This window comes from Sesamum indicum, linkage group LG12 (genome assembly GCF_026168435.1).
Source record: "Sesamum indicum cultivar Baizhima isolate 11 linkage group LG12, ASM2616843v1, whole genome shotgun sequence".
Lineage (NCBI taxonomy): Eukaryota > Viridiplantae > Streptophyta > Magnoliopsida > Lamiales > Pedaliaceae > Sesamum > Sesamum indicum.
In genome coordinates this window covers 5,452,250-5,470,406 of record NC_142668.1, presented here as the reverse complement: position 1 = coordinate 5,470,406, position 18,157 = coordinate 5,452,250, and the positions used below count along the sequence as shown (strand labels likewise).

The 18,157-nt window shown below is 34.2% G+C and overlaps 1 long non-coding RNA gene across 1 annotated transcript; it reads right to left on the bottom strand.

Annotated features, from left to right (window-relative positions):
* Positions 1-7,875: 7,875 nt before the first annotated feature.
* On the bottom strand, positions 7,876-9,330 carry LOC148784778 (uncharacterized). The gene is made up of 3 exons (XR_016063391.1): positions 9,225-9,330; positions 8,384-8,643; positions 7,876-8,178 (listed from the first exon to the last, which is right to left on the bottom strand). It is a non-coding gene; the product is annotated as an uncharacterized LOC148784778 (long non-coding RNA).
* Between the last annotated feature and the right edge of the window lie 8,827 nt (positions 9,331-18,157).

Genomic DNA, 18,157 nt, shown 5'->3' with positions numbered 1-18,157 from the left:
GCACACACATATTGCCGAGGACAGAGGTACGGATTTTATTACTCTAATTTATATTAATTTATATAATTATATTATTTAATTAGTTCATTTATTAAAAGTTAATTATATTGAGTGATGAACTATTTAATCGGAGTATTTTATAATTTTGGCTATTTAAATTAGTGTCAAATTAAATATCCCAATTGCTATAAAAATAATATAGTTGGGCAATTAAATTATTTGATTTGTTAGATTTAATTATTATTATAGCTAATTTACACAATTCCATCGGAATGATTAACCAAATATGTAATTCTATGTATTATTGTTAAATTAAATTGTATAGCAACGATAAATTGACAGAAAATTTATAGAAATATTTCGGAAGTTATATTTTAGAAATATTATGTTATTAATGAGGGAAAATGAGGTTTCGGTGGTAATGTAATTTACAAATGTTATTAAAAATGATAGTTATAAATATATATGGGGGTTTGATTAAATGAATTCTTATGAATTAGTTGATAAATTAAATATATGTTTGACAAGGTTAGAAAATGTAGTTATTTATAAGAAAATGGAACAGGGGTTTGGACTTTAATATAAATAGAATATTAAAAGATTGGTGGAAAATGTACGAACATTATATAATATTTTATTTAGAGTTTATGATATTCTATAAATATATTGATTATACGTATAACATTCTATTATAGGACGTGACGACAAAGGAGAGGGTTGAGTAGTCCCTCGTAAACCGAAGCATTTTGGGATATAAGTTAAGTATAGCTAATTGGATTTATATATATATATACCTAATGTGTAGTATTGTATATATTATATATATTGGTTTCTTGGATGGGAACATGGACTTGGCTTATATTATATGCGTGGCTTTCGTATATTGATTGTTTATATAATTAGTTGTGGATTATTTGTTACATTACCATAATATTGGTGAAATTGTTACTATGTGATATGTGATGGTAATGTAGAGATATGCGGGATATGATTATGTGATAATCATATAATTGATTGTTGATGAAATCAAATCGGAAGTTGTTATTGAGAAAGTGATTATTATAAAGAATAGAATGACGATTGTGAGTTGAAATAGAAGATGATGCTTACCTAGTTGGGAACACAGTCAATGGTTTATGAAAATGTGGTTGATGATGATATGATTGATAATGAGATATGAAAAATATATGATTTAAGCTAGGTACCATGGCGCGTAGGGTACCGGGGTATTTCGGGGCAGCAGAGAATATCCTGTGCTGTTAGCTACACACTGGGGTGGTGTGGGGGTACCATGTTTGTTGTGATGTCTTGTGCTATATTGCTACACAGCTGGAGTAAAAGAGTGGGGATATCACACAACGGGTATCCTGTGATGTATATGATATGATGATGGCCGGCGAAACAATTGATTGATTTATATCAATTAGAGTAAGTGGGGCCCTTAACTAATAAACGATAATGTCGAATATTGTGTCATAGATTGATTTATAATTGTGAGTAGGTATTACTGCTTATATTTGATGTTACTATTGATAATGACTGTTAGTCAATGTGACTGCATGTACGTGAAATTGTTACCTGTGTATATATATAAACTGATTAGCTATACTTATTGAGTAGGCAGTTCATTCCTTACCACGTACTTTTCAAGGAATAGGTCACACTGATTAGCCACATTGGACTTTGAGCGGTACCGTCGTCTTTATTAGGTGAGTCAGCCGTGACATCTGAAGCCAGAGTTTTTGATTGTTGGGTTGTTAAATATTCTGGTCTTTTATCGGGATTGTATTTAAAGTTGTGGTATGATTTTCCTTGAGGTTATGTACATGAGAACATCTAGTGAAGGTGAACATAAACTTTCGGAGGTATCTATTATCTTTTGTGGTATATATATATATATGTTATATTGATACATTAGAATTTATTTTACGAGTTGAAAGAAAATTACTTATAGAATGAGTTTTGATTAAAGAAAGGATGAAACAGTGATAATTAGAGGTAGGGAGTAGGGGGTGCTACAAGAACACTCTAGCATCTCTTTGGAGAATCTCACCATAGCTGAATTTGTTAAGTATCTTGTGAATTTTATGGAAAAATAAGATATAAGATGACTTTAAAGAAAGCAAACCGATTAAGTTGGAAGAAAAGCAGCAGAAAACACTGTCAAATCAGCCTCTGTAGATCGTGATTATCTTGAGATAGGTCCAAATTTAGTGATTCTTGCTTCTATGAAAACCTTAGGATGTCTACTAAAACTTTTTAGTTTTCAATCAGAAGTTGATTCCATCGTTTTAATGGGTAAACGTAAGAAAACATTATGTTGCTCCATTTCTACCGGAAATCAGATAAAGTGTGTTTAAAATCTTGTAACTTGAGTTATATTGGTTTAATTTGCATGAATTTTCCTCAAAATGAAACTAGACACATAAAAGATTATATTTGAAAATATGGTGATTCTAGGAAGAGTAAATGATTTTAGAGATAATTTTAAAATAGTAGATTCGAATTTGTTGTAGTATAAACCAAGTTGTAATAAAACTTAACAACTAATTTTATATAAATCCAATTGGTATGAATATTGTTGTAAATGAGACTAGAGACAAATACGAATATGTTATGTATTAATGGCACTTGTATTAATTGTATTTTGTTTGAGAAATATATAAGTTGTGACAGAGATTCTGTCAAGGAAAAATCAAGTAGATGAAAAAAGAGAGATTTTAATAAAATTAACTCCTATGATTTAAGATACAAATCTTACACCATTGGAAGGCTTATTTTGTCTAGTTTATTATACTAAATCAGTTTTGAAAGTTAGTGATTATAATTAAAGTTATGATTTAATTAGGGAACAACGCTTATACTGTGAAGATTACAGATTTAGGGGTGGTAAGGGTAATTTTTAAAAATGTAAGCATTGTTTTTAATATATCAATTTATATATTGATGAAATAGGGGTGGCAGACGAGTCGAGCCGGCTCGATTTTGAGCTCGAGCTCGAGCTCAATCCTCTCTGTTCGCTTGCGAGCTTTTTTTATTTTTAAAATTTTTATATGTTTAATTTCATATTCAATACTTTATCAATTTTATACTCAAAATTGACTAAATATTATAATTATGAATCGATTTCATATATTCTATATTGGATAATAATAAATTATGGTAATTTTATTTATACATTTAATTTTTATACAAAAATAAATTTAATCAACAACTTAGTAAATTATAATATTTTTTATAATTAAAATTATTATTTAATATGACATATATAAACTTTATGTCATATTTTAATATATATTTGTATTGTGTTATACTTGTTTTAATTGACATGTAATTTGCTTATGATTTTTTCATCAATTTTTGAGTTTTATATTTATATCAAGATACATACTATGCATTATGCAATCTATTTTATTACTTATAAATTTATGTCAAATTTTAGTGATTCCTATGAATTAATCTAAAAATAATGATAATAATAATGATAATGATGGTTGAATATTTTTTATTATTATTTTATTATATATAATGAGATAAAAAAAATTAAACAATAATTATGATATCTTAAAATTCGGGCATGCGATTCATACCAAATTTAAATATATATAAGACTGTGTCCATTAGATCATATCAGATGGTATGATTTAAAATCACATGGTTTGATTCAACGATATACAGTCTTGAGTGATTACTCTTAAGTTCCGATTATGATATCTCAACATCCGTATCCAATAAATCTAAAACTTTACCGAATAACTGTTTGATCTGAATTTTAATGGCCCGATTAACCAATATTGTTCAACAATGTATGATGATAGTTACATTAATATAATACTAACCTTTATAAATATATAAATTTATTGCAGATTGTGAACATATATTAATCTCAAATATAAAATACTTTTATGTATTTCGATTGCATTATTTAAGATAATTTATCTATTCTACAATTTTTAAATTGTTCACTATGAATTTTTTTTGGTATATTTTACTAATTATATAACTACTATGCTAATTAGTAGTTTATATTTATAGCAATAAATTAAAATTTTATACTATATTTTGGTAAGTTTATAACATAGTATACATTATGCAATCTATTTTATTACTTATAAATTTATGTAAAAGTTTGGTGATTCGATCTAATGATTTAATCTAATAATAATAATAAATAATAAAAAAAATTCTTGAGGTCGAGCTCGACTCGTTGCCACCCCTAGATGAAAATATACTCGTCTCTACTTTATATAGAAGACAACATAATAAAGATCTGAATTTTGCAAAGGGATATATTTAAGGATTAGTGAAAATACAAATATGATCTAGTGCTTTATGAAGAAAATACAAAATTATCGATTTATACATTTTATAGTTTATTATAGGACACGAGAACAATATTCGAGACCCAACACATTATTCTACTATTTAAATAATTAGGGAAAGTGAGGTAAGTATAGTTAATTGGATCTATATATATGTATCTACTTGTTATCTGTGAACTTGATCAGAAATTTCATGTACTTAACTGGATTATATGGTTATCTCAATTATATGTTTTGTTGTGTGATACATATGATGAATAAAGTTGAATTATGGAGATGATCATAACATGCTTCTAATTGATTGATTTCGTTGTGAATAAAAATGAATGTTGAAGTTGTTGTAAATGATTGTGACACGTTGCTATTTGATTATTAACTGGAGTTATATTACAAAGTTGTCAATGTACAGATGGCACATTGAGATGAGTGTCGAATGGAGTTGAATTATGGAGTTGACAAAATGTGAATGATTTATTAAGATGAGAAAATGGCTTACCTAATATGGGGCGTATTCAATGGTTTACAATGAGATGAAGTGATTGATGACGAGCTGTGTGCTCATGATGATGAGATATGTGTTCATGATGATATATATATATATATGTAATATGAGAAAGATAAATATACAACTAGGTACCATGGCGGGAAGGGTACCAGGGTATCTCGGGCAAAGTGGGATATCCTTTGCTAACAGTGCTACACACTAGGGTGGTGTAGAGGTGATGTCTTGTGCTGGGATTGCTGCACACTTGGCCAGTGTGGGGATATCACATACGATGGGTATCATGTGCCAGCAATTACATGATATTATTGATTGAGAAGATTAGAGTCGATAGAACTACTGAATATGATCCAGTTAGGCTAAGCAGAGCCGATAGGAAATAATTAATAATTAATAGAATTAAACTTCAATGATGTATAAATCATGTTGTGGATGGTGTTTGATTCTCATATTGCTTTCGCTTGATTATTGACATTATTATTTCATGATTCATGAAATGGTGTGATAAGCATCAATTGATTGGTATTATTGAAATTGCAACTTTGTGATTATAAAGAATACTTATTGATTGTGGTCATGGAATGAAATTGGATTTATTTTGTACGTGCCTATATGTGTATATATATAGACAAATTAGCTAATACTTATTGAGTTGGCAAATAATCAATTTGCCATGTATTTTTTTTTCAGGAGATAGAAAGTAGTAATCCATCTAGTTAGATCGTAAGTCAGTTACCAACTTTATCGGTGGTTCAACAGTGTCATCCTAAGTCGAAAGCTATAGTTATATGGAGACAAGAATATTAAATTACGACTAAATTGATGCCATATATTCTGTAATAGTTAGAAACTCTTATGAAGTATGTAATTCGCTTGAGGTGTTTGTAAAATGTTCATTTTATTAGTTATCTTATGGGGATAAATATGAGTTTGTTAAGGTAATTAAATGTGATTAGGGAGGGGGTGCCACATTTGGGTGGTATCAGAGTAGGTCTACATTTCTAGGGTTATAGGTTGATTTTGAGATGTGTTTAACGATTAAATTGTTTATTGTAGGATGGTTTCCCATGATGCACATGCTGACCCAATAGTTAGTAAAGAAGAGTCGGTAGAGTCAATAGAGGCTTCCATTGCACCAGAAAACATGGGTGGAGGTGGAATAGATGGAGAGGATGTTGGTTTTGATATTCTAATTGCTCTGAGTTGTTGCAACAACAGGATCACCACCAGATTGTGCACAACTTCTACAAATGGCTTTTCAGGCTCAAGCACAATTTTTTACACAAACACATGCACCCGCTCCAACTGCAGCACAAGTATTCCCTACAATTGACTGCAACTATGAGAGAATTCGGAAAATGGGAGCTACAGAGTTTGAAGGTACTTTAGACCTAGAGGTTGTTGAGAGATAGTGGGAAATGATTGAGGATGTAATGAAATAACCGACTTAAGTATGCCATTTCCTTATTCACTAGTGATGCCTTAATTTGGTGGAGATCAGTAAAGAGAGCATTTTAGCAACGAGATATAACTTGGGCTGAATTTCAAAAAGAATTCAGCGATAAATATAGACCCACGATGTATCGAGATAGGAAAAAGATGGAGTTTTTAAACCCAGTTCAAGGGGATGATCAGACGGTGACAAAATATGAGCTTCATTTTGCTGCATTAGCAAAGTATGCACTAGAGCAGTAACGACACAGGAGGATTGTTGTTATCAGTTTGAATAGGGCTTTGAGATTAAGAGGGGTCTTGCAATCAGAATTTCAAATTTCAGAACCCTTGTTGAGTCAGCGGTTCAGATGGAAGAAGCAGTGATTGAGGATAAAAAGAAGGGAGAGTTGAAGAGGAAGTCCATATATATAAGAGGAGAGTGAGCATGCTAACTAAGAGAGCAATGGTCGTTCATTTTTCAATGGAGTTGGAAGTTTCTCACGAAGTGGGTTCACTTTTCAGGAAATGGTGGATCAAGATTTAGTGGACCAGTGGGTTTCAATAGAGGTTCAGCAGAACGTAGTACATTTAGAATGCCTTCTATTAGATCAAGCAGGGGAGCTGGCAAAGTAATGGTAGAGGCGTAGCTTTTGTACAGAGTTGTTTTACCTGTGGAAGGCGACATTCAGGACCATGTAGGAGACCAGATGACATAGCTAAAACTTGTTATAAATGTGGAGGTAGGGGACACATAATTAGGGATTTTTCTAGCCATAATATAGGTGTAAGTGGAGGTGTAGTCTGGGGAACTCAACGTCAAAGTAGTTAAGAGAGGCAGAGGCACTAATAATAGGAATGGTTATCGTATTATAGGCGGGAGTACTAGTGGAGCTGGAACACAAGCAACTCCTGGACATACCCAAGCAAGAATCTATCACATGACTAGGGAGGAAACTCCAGCTTCAAATGATGTGATATCAGGTACAATCTTAATATTTTATGTTGAGGCTTATGTATTGATTGATCCAGGTTCTACAAATTCATACATATCATCGAAACTTGCATCTAAGGTACAAGGTGAAAATAGTCCTTTGGGATATAATTTGATGGTCCAATTACCTGCTGCAGGAGGTGTGATGGTGAACAATGTTAGGAGAGGAATCTTAGTAATGATTGGAGAAATAAACTTACCTGTAGACTTTGTAGTGATGGACTTGAGAGAGTTTGATGTAACTTTAGGAATGAATTGGTTAGTACAAAATAAAGTACCAATTGATTGTTATAAGAAAGAAGTAGTGATTGAATCTTCTGGTGAACCAAGGTCGTATTTGTGGGTGATAGACAAGTAATGCCAGTTTGTGTAATATCAACCATAGAGGCAAGACGATTGATGTTGGAAGGGTGTGAAGCATATTTGGTTAATGTAATAGATATGAGAATGGATAGCCTAACGTTATAAGAAATTCCTATAGTGAGAGACTTTCCTAAAGTGTTCCCTGACAACTTACCGGGTTTACCACCATGAAGAGGAGTGGATTTTTTTTTCGGTAAAGATAAATTGCATAAATAGATAAAAAGAGATATACAACAACACAATTCAAGTAGTCGAGGCCCCGTCAAACCAAGGGATCCTCCAAAGTTGGTAAACAACACGTGTACTAACTACTGAGGGGAGGGTATGACTAAGTATGACATGTCTAATCTCCTCAACTACAATCCTAGCAAGTGTGTCATATGTACAAGTAGTATGCTGAAAGATCCATTGATTCCGTTCTTGCCACAAGTGATACACTAACAATGCCAACAATGCGCGGTATGAGGCATTGATGATGTGTTTTCCCCTCCATTTATGAAGCATCCACTCTACGTCAATATTACACGATCGAAGAGGCCATCAGACCTGTACAGTCCTCTGAATATCTGCAATGCATTGACGAACATAATGGCATTGAAAGAATAAATCATATTTCTCAGAGATCCCGTCTTGGCAAAGGACACATGCCGCACCGGTGTCGTGCAACCATGGTTTGTCAAGAGTAGATAACTTCCCCAAAATGACAAGCGATAAGATAAATTGGTTGCGGGGAATTTTTAAAGGACCCAAGAATAGTGAAGTCCAGCATACCTTGGGTCCTTGAGGACAAAAGAGGTGGTATGCTGCCGCTGTTGTAAAAGTTCCGCCATTCAAGTGCCAAATAATACGATCTTCCCCACCATAGATGATAGGCAGAAGGTGAATGATTGCCATGAATTCATTAGTAGGTGGCGGCCAGCTCCATTCCTCATTCGTTATGACCGAGTTAGGTGTGTAGCCGGGAGAAAGTTCGTAATGGTCGAGCCAGTACGAAAGTGATGAATCAATGACCCTAATTGATGCCAAGGGTCCTGCCAAAGGAAAAATAAATCCTCATTACCAACTCGAAAGTCGATGTAAGGTAATAGCCAAGGTCGGAGATAGGGGTGGCAAGGAGTCGAGCTCAACCATTTTTGGCGAGCTCGAGCTCAATTTGTGTTGGAAACAATAGCATTTGGGGTATTATAATAAGAACTTATTACAATCAATTACAATATAAATGGGATGTTATTAAGAGCTCGATTTGTGTTGGAAACAACAGCATTTGGGGTATTATAATAAGAACTTATTACAATTAATTACAATATAAATGGGAGGTTATTAAGTTATCATTTCCATGCTCCATTTACAAGCTGCCCAGCCTAAATAAGTATTTGCCAGTAAAATCTTAAAAGTTTAATGTCATTCAGTAGAATCTCTTGGCAACAAAATGAATGAAATAACTCAAAGCCACTAAACATTCTTGAGCAAATCCCCAACTCTAAGTAAAATGCAACTGTGTTCTTCTTGCACAATCTAATAAAACTCAACTTACACATCAACATACGGCAACAGATAGCCGTAAACCTTACTCGTTGCCATAAACCTTAGTTAACAGAGAAAGAAGGATTACCTGGAAGCGTACTCGTTACCGTACTCGTCGCCTTCCTCGTTGTCATCCTTGTTGCCGTGGATTTGGGGCTAGGATTTTAAAAGTTGGGTTTGGGAAAGAAATGAGAGAGGAGAATGGAGATAGAAAGAGAAAGAAAAAGGAAGAAACAAGAAAAAGAGAGAGAGAAAGAGATGGGTTTTGATTTTTTGTTGTATTATTATTATTATTATTACTACTAGTAGTATTATTATTATTTTAAATCATGGGATCGAATCATCAAATTTTTACATAGATATAGTTGAAATTAATATATGTTCACAATCTGCAAAATTTATATATTTATAGATGTTAGTATAACATTGATGTAACTATCATCTTACACTGTTGAACAATATAGGTTAATCGGGCCATCAAAATTCAGATCAAACCGTGATATGTCAAATTTATAAAAAAATACATTTGGTAAAGTTTTAGACTTATTGAATATACGGATGTTGAGATATCGTACTCGAAACATAAGAGTAATCATTCAAGACGGTGTATCCTTGAATCGGGCCATGTGATTTTAAATCATACCATTTGATATGATCTAATAGACACAGTCTTGTATATATTTAAATTTCGTATGAATCGGGTGCCCGAATTTTAAGATATCGTAATTATTGATTAAACTTTTTTATCTCATTATATATAATAAAATGATAATTAGAATTGTTCAATCATCATCATCATCATTATTATTATTATTATTAGATTAATTCATAGGAATCACTAAATTTTTACATAAATTTATAAATAATAAAATCATAAGTGTATTACTTGTCAATTTAAAAAAAGTATAACATAATACAATTATATATTAAAATATCACATAAAGTTTATATATGTCATATTAAATAATAATTTTAATTACAAAAAAATATTATAATTTACTAAGTTGTTGATTAAATTTATTTTATATAAAGATTAAATGTATAAATAAAAGTACCATAATTTATTATTATCCAAAATAAAATATATGATATTGATTACTAATTATAATATATGGTCAATTTTATAAAATTGACCAAATATTAGATATAAAATTAAATATATAAAAAAATCAATAATAAAAATATATATAAAAAAATAGAAAAAGCTCGCGACATGGCTCGCGAGCTTATGAACAGAAATAATTGAGTTGGAGCTCAAGCTCGAGTCGAGCTCAAAATCGAGCCGGCTTGCGAGTTGCACTCATCTGCTACCCCTAGTCGGAGAGCAAGAATCTGCCGCCACCCCCACGGCCCCCTTCTATCACTGACTGCCCAGAGAGTGTTAGCTCCAAGCCGAGTATGGAATAACCAATCAACCCAGATGGAGTCCTGTTGCCGCACAATAATCTTCCATAAATGCTTGCACATAAGAGCTCGTTTAGTACTAAAATATCCATAAGACCGAGGCCCCCCTCCTCCATTAACCTACAAATAAGTGTCAAAGAAACCTTCGAATAGCCTGTTGTTGTGGTACCCTGCCAAAGAAAGGTATGCAAGCGTTTCTCAATCTCACGAATCACCGTCTTTGGTAAGATAAATACCTCTGCCCAATAGGTGTGAAATGACATTAGCACGGATTTGATAAGTTGCAGCCTACTGGAAAATGTTAACCGACTTCCTTACGATCATCGAATTAGGTCATCATTTTTTTCCAAGAGGAGAGTGCAGTCCTGAGCGTGATACGAGAGGAAATAAGGGGGAGGCCGAGGTAATGAAAAGGTAGCCCCTCTTGGAATGATAGGAGGGAGAGTAACCTGTCATGGAGTCTGTGTGCCTTCTTGGAGAAATAATGTGGCTTTTCTGTGGGTTGACACATAACTCGGAAAGCATTACAAATCTATCCAGACCCTTTTTAAATAGCCCGATAGACGATTCATCGGCCCTACAAAAGAGAATCAACAAAGCAAAGTTGAAATTGGCCCATCGCCTCACACTTCCATTGAAACGAGAACCCGCCATCCTGATGGATAAGTTGTTATACAATCATCCATAGCACCTCCATAACAAGGTCAAATAAATAAGGGGACATAGGGTCCCCTTGGCGCAACCCTCGCGCCACCTTGAAGTAGTCGTTTGTTGTGCCATTGAGATAGACTGAATAAGCAGGCGTGGATCAGGCGTGGTGACATACTCCTCTATCCAACCGATAAAGGTCCTCAGAAATCCAAACAGATGCAACACAACCAGTAAGAAGTCCCATTCTACTGTATCGTATGTCTTTCGTAAGTCCACCTTCAGTGCATATCTCGGTGGAAGGTGTTGTTGCTTATAGCCAGAAAAAAGCTCCTAGGCTATTATAATATTATCGCTGATCAACCTATCTGGCACGAACGCGTTCTATGAGGGACTGATTAAATCATCCAGGACGACACGCAGACGTTGTACTATAATCTTTGTAATCACCTTATATAGCACATTGCAACAAGAGATAGGCCGAAATTCTGCAACTATGTTGGATTTCCGTACCTTAGGAATAGGTGCGAGCAATGTTGCATTCACTTGTTTGAGAAGTTTGCTAGTGCGATAGAACTCCATAATTGCACTGGTGATCTCCTGTCCTCTACCGGTTAAGCCGCCTTAAAGAATCCAGAAGTATAGCTATCCGGGCCAGGCGCTTTATCTTCTGCAATATCAAAAATCGCCATTTTGACCTCATGCGGTGTAACTAGCCTCATCAAGTCACGGCCCTCCGCATTCAACAACGGCCGTCGAACTCACGAACGTTAGTGTCGTAAGTCAAGAGCTCGGTTTCATCTAGCCCCTCCTAGAAGCCGTTGGTAGAAATTAACAAATTCATTCATAACTGCTATCCGGTCTATCAATAATGTACCCCCTGGCCCGTAATTTGGAGGATATGTTTGGCAGATCTTCTTGTTGCCACCTTCCGGAAGAAAATTCTAGAGCATTGATCACCACTTTTCGGTCAAGCCATCTTCCACGTTGCTGTAGCATATGTTGTTCAACCCGAGTAGCCAACAGTAGAATCAACTTGCAACAGTTCTCCAATTGAAGTAGCAGTGAATTATGACGGTCTAACTACAGGAGAGATTGGGCTATATGATGAACAACTTTTGCCATATGGGCGTTAGCCGCCAGATCCCCCTTATTCCTTCGTTGCTTTTGGAAGATAGGTTTAAGGGCCTTCAATTTTCGGGTTACCGAATACATAGCACTTCCCACAATGCTGTGCTGCCACACATTCTGCACAGAAGGGGTGAATTGCGAAGATAAAGCTAGATAATTATCAAACAGGAACATACTTACAGTAGATTGAGCAGGAGTACCGTGTATAACCAATGGAGAATGGTCAGATGTACGTGGTGTAAGATATTCATAGTGCACAGATGGCCACTGCGCCAACCACCAATCATTTCTCTTCCAGAGACTACGACTGTCATTGCTACAGTTGTGCCATGTGAATCTCTCCCTCTACATAGGAAGACTGAGAAGACCCGTGTCGTGAAGGCACTCGAGGAAATCTGTCATGGCTAACCTTGTGTCACCTGAATTACCACACACTTAACTCATATTGAGGACATTGTTAAAGTTGCCACTAACCAACCAGGGAAACTCATTAATTCCTTGGGCTAGGCGACTGAGATCCTGCCACAACTCTCGGCGCATGCTTAAGTCATTTGCACCACAAACAATGGTAAATAGCACATGTATATTCAGTAAACATCGCATACAATAATGTATATGTTGAGGCCCAACATCTAATACCTCACAATCAGCCCAATCGTCATCCCAAGCTATCTAGATACGAGTACCAGGACCTATATAATCAACAAAGGAAGCAGCTGGGTTTGAATGCGAGTAACATCGGAGCAGCCACCCTAGTTTCCAATAAACCCATAAAGGCCAAACAATAGTTAGTAACAAGGCCACTAACATCCTTTACTATAGAAACTTTTCTAGGAGTTGCCCCGATTTCTATTGCACCCTATAGAATGTCTCTGATAGAATTAAGAGAGTTAAAGAAGAAAATAGAAGAATTGTTGGAGAAAGGATTTATCCGACCGAGTACTTCACCATGGGGAGCACCGGTGTTGTTTGTGAAAAATAATGATTGTAGTATGAGGTTATGTATCGGCTATAGCCAATTGAATAGAGTCAAAGTGAAAAATAAATACTCATTACCTAGAATTGATGATTTGGTAGACAGTTGAAGGGGGCTACAATCTTTTCTAAGATTGACCTGAGGTCTGGCTATTGGCAATTGAGAATAGTAGAAAAGGATATACCTAAAAGAATTTTTCGCACTCGATATAGTCATTATGAGTTTTTAGTGATGCCATGTGGATTAACAAATGCACCGGCCGCATTCATGGCATTGATGAATAAGACTTTTCAAGAGTACTTGGATCAATCTGTGGTAGTTTCTATAGATGACTTCTTGGTTTATTCGAGGATAGGGAGGAGCATGAACACCATTTGAGAATAATGTCGCATACCTTGAAAGAAAGGAACTATATGCTAAGTTAATTAAGTGACGAGGTGAATCAGGTGGTTTTCCTCGGACATGTGATATATGGAGATGTGGTAATGCCTGACCCTACAAATGTTAAGGCCATTATGGAATGGAGAACATCGAAGAATGTGACTGAAATTTGGAGTTTCTTAGGACTAGCTGTGTATTATAAGAGATTTGTTGAGAGTTTCTCTATAATTGCTAGTCCTTTGACAAAGCTATTAAGGAAAGGGGTAGCATTCCACTGGATCGAGCAGTGTCAAAGAAGTTTTAAGGAGTTAAAGAAAAGATTGACATCAACTCCAATTTTAGTTCTACCATCTGGCAATGGTGGACACGTGGTATACATGGATCCATCGAAACAAGAATTGGGATGTGTACTAATGCAAAATGGAAAGGTAATAGCATATGCATCTCGCCAATTAAGGACCCACAAGTTAAATTACCCCACTCATGATCTAGGGTTGGCTGCCATTGTGCATGCACTGAAGATCTGAAGATACTATTTGTATGGAGAAACATTTCAGATTTTCACTAATCACAAAAGTTTGAAATATGTCTTGACACAGAAAGAATTGAACTTGAGGCAAAAGAGGTGGATAGAATTGTTAAATAATTATGACTATACTATTGATTATCATTCTGGGAAGGCTAATGTAGTAGTGGATGCCTTCAGTAGAAAAAGTTCAATCACCTTAGCTAATTTGGAAAGTTATAATGCAACGTTGTTATTAGAAATGAGACCAATGATTGTGAAGTTAGAGGTTGATCTTCTAGCAGGATTGTTAGCAACTTTGCAAGTTAAACCAGATTTTATGGATAGAAGTAGAGAAGCACATACTCAAGATTCTTTCTCATTGCGAATGATAGAGAAAATAAAACAAGGATGGATTTATGGTGAATGGAGGGCGAGTTTGTGTTCCTGATGTGGAGGGTTTACATGAGGAGATCATGCAGGAAACCCATAATGCACCATATGCGATGCATCCAAGTACTATAAAAATGTATCTAAATGTAAGACCATATTATTGGTGGAAAAAGAGTGAAAGTTGAACATCAATCACCAGTAGGTAGGCGACGACCTTTAACTATACCTGAGTGGAAATAGAAAAAGATCACCATGGAGTTTGTCATTAGGTTGCCTCGTACGTTCAAAAAACATGATGCTATTTGGGTAATCGTGGATAGATTGACAAATCAACTCATTTCTTGCATATACAATAAAGTAATTTTATGGATAAATTAGTTGAGTTGTACATTTCAAAAATTGTAAAATTGCACAGCATGCCTATTTTTATAGTATCGGATAGAGATACTCGATTTACATCGCATTTTTGGGGAAGCTTACAAGAGGAATTAGGTAAAAAGTTACATTTAAGTACAATATTTCATCCTCAAACTGACGGACAATCAGAAAGAACAATTCAGACATTTGAGGATATGATGCGAGATTGTATAATTGAATTTAGAGGAAACTGGAATGATCATCTGCCACTGATGGAATTTGTATATAATAATAGTTTTCGTTCTAGCATTAGTATGGCTCCATATGAAGATTTATATGGAGAAGATATCAAAGTCTAGTCTATTGGGATATTGAAGGACTACGACAGTTTGAAGGTCCTGAACTAGTGCAAGAAATAGTAAACAAGATACAGATAGTTAAGAAATATCTGAAAGGAGAACAAGATCGACAGAAAAGCTACTACGATAAAAATCAAAGAGAGATAGAGTATGAGGTAGGACAAAAAGTTCTTCTAAAGGTATCTCCATGGAAGGGAATTATAAGATTTGGTAAACAAGGGAAGCTGAATCCAAGGTATATTGGCTATATGAAATCATTTGAAGTTACTAGGAGAATTATCACAGGTTCATGATGTATTCCATGTTTCAATTCTACGTCGGTATCGAGTGTGATCTTAGCCATATTTTATGTGAACTGGAGATAGAAATTCCAGAAAACTTGACGTATGTAGAAGACCCAATAGAGATTCTCTACAGGATAGTAAAGAAATTGAGAAATAAAGAGATACCAATAGTAAAGGTAAAGTGGGTTATCACTATCCAAAGGAAGCAACTTGGGAGGTTGAGGAGGACAAGAAAGTGAAGTACCCACATCTATTTTCTTGGACGGGTAAGATCATCAAATTTCGGGGATGAAAATTTTGTTAGAAGGGGATAATTGTAACATCCTCAAATCTTAATACATAATTATCAATTATTAGCATAATAACATTTTGTTGCTCCGCTTCTGTAGGAAATCAGATAAAGTGTGTTAGAAATCTTGTAACTTGAGTTATACTGGTTTAATTCGCATGAATTTTCCTTAAAATGAAAATAGATACATAGAAGATTATATTATGAAATATGGTGATTTTTGAAAGAGTGTATGATTTTTGAGAGAATTTAAAATAGTAGATTCGAATTTGTTGCAGTTTTAACCAGGTTTTAGTAAACCTTAAACAACTAATTATATATAAATCCAATTGGTATGATTATTATTGTAAATGAAAGTAGAGATAAATACAAATATGATATATAGAAAATGGCACTTTTACCAATTGTATTTTTATTTCAGAAAATATATAAATTGGAACAGAGATTCTGTTAAGTGAAAAATCAAGTAGATGAGAAAGAGATATTTTAATAAAATTAACTCCTATGATTTAAAATACAAATCATACACCATTGGAAGGCTTATTATGTCTAGTTTATTATACTTCAGTTTTGAAAGTTAGTGATTATAGTTAAAGCTATGATTTAATTGGGGAGTAACGCTCATACTGTGAAGATTACAGATTCTGGGGCAGTAAGGGTAATTTTTTAAAATACAAGCATTGATTTTAATATATCAAGATATATATTAATGAAAATATAATCGACTCTACTTTATATAGAAAAAAATAAAATAAAGATCCGAATTTGTAGAGAGAGATATTTAAGGATTAATGAGAAGTGTACAAATATGATCTAATATTTTATGAAGAAACTATAAAATTATCAATTCATTGATTATACATTTTATAATTCATTATAGGACACGAGAACAATGTTCAAGACCAACACATCAGTCTACTATTTAAATATATATATATATCTACTTGTTTATCTGTGGACTTGATCAGAAATTTTCATGTACTTAATTGTATTATATGGTTGTCTCATAAAATGGTTGTTATATGTTTTGTCTATGATTGTGTGATACATATGGTGAATAAAGTTGAATTATGAAGACGATAGTAACATGCTTCTAATTGATTGATTTCGTTGTAAATAAAAATAAATGTTTGAATTATTGTAAATGATTGTGACACATTTATTATTTATGATTGACTGAAGTTAAATTATCTGAAGAATTGATTTTAATATTTATTGTTTAACTAGGTCATTTATTAAGGTTAGAACAATTCCCTAAAATTGTTGAAATTGTTAGTAAGCATAGCAACGGTATAAAGGAGACTAAAATATTTCGTATGCATAAGATAGATGTTGTACAATTACATAGTTTGTTCGATAAGGCTACATTTTTTTGTACATTTTATTTATTTAAAAAATGTATATCTGTGTCTAGAGTGTCCGATGCCGACTAAATCTTACAATAATTAATGGCATCATATATATATATATATATGAATTATCTTTCATTTTTTTTGAACTATGGAGAAAAAATATTTCCTTATCACAATTGTTTTTAGTATATTATAAGTAGTTGTATTCTTTAATATCTAGGGTGAATACTCGATAATATTATGTCATCAATTTATAATTAATCAATATAATCATGCAAAAATAGTACTTCTTATATAGCTTTGATAGGGATTTATAAATCAAGAACGATGACAAATGGGATTTACTCTAAAGCAAACAAAATTGAAAGTCAAGTTCAAGTTAAACTTACAGGTCTGATGAGTACTCAAATATCATACCTGCATAAGGACCAAAATACCCCTCATTAAGGGCATTACAGTCATTTCGAGGTCAGGATCCGCGAATATTGTAACAGGCGGGTCGCGCGGGACCCGACCCGGATCGCGTACACCGACTGGAAACCCGGACATTCACCACCGTTCGATCGGGACGTACACCGACGAGATAAGGCCACGTGGCCCAGTACTTACCGTACAACTGTGTATTATAAATAGACCCCGACACGCCATAAATGAGGTAACTGATACGCATTAATTGAGACTGAACTCCTAGATCGAACCAATTTCATTCGACCAAACTAACTTGAGCGTCGGAGGGTCATTGTCGGGGACGTGCCCGACGAGCTCACGGTTCGTGTTTTCATTCTCAGGGAACCCAAAATCTGGTCTTGGACGAATAGGCGCTTCGAGTAGAGATCGCATCACGAGATCGCATATTTCGACCCGGATCAGTTGGCGCCGTCTGTGGGAACATCTGAGAATTCCTTAGCATAATGGAAGGTTCGTCGAGGAGAAACGCCGGGG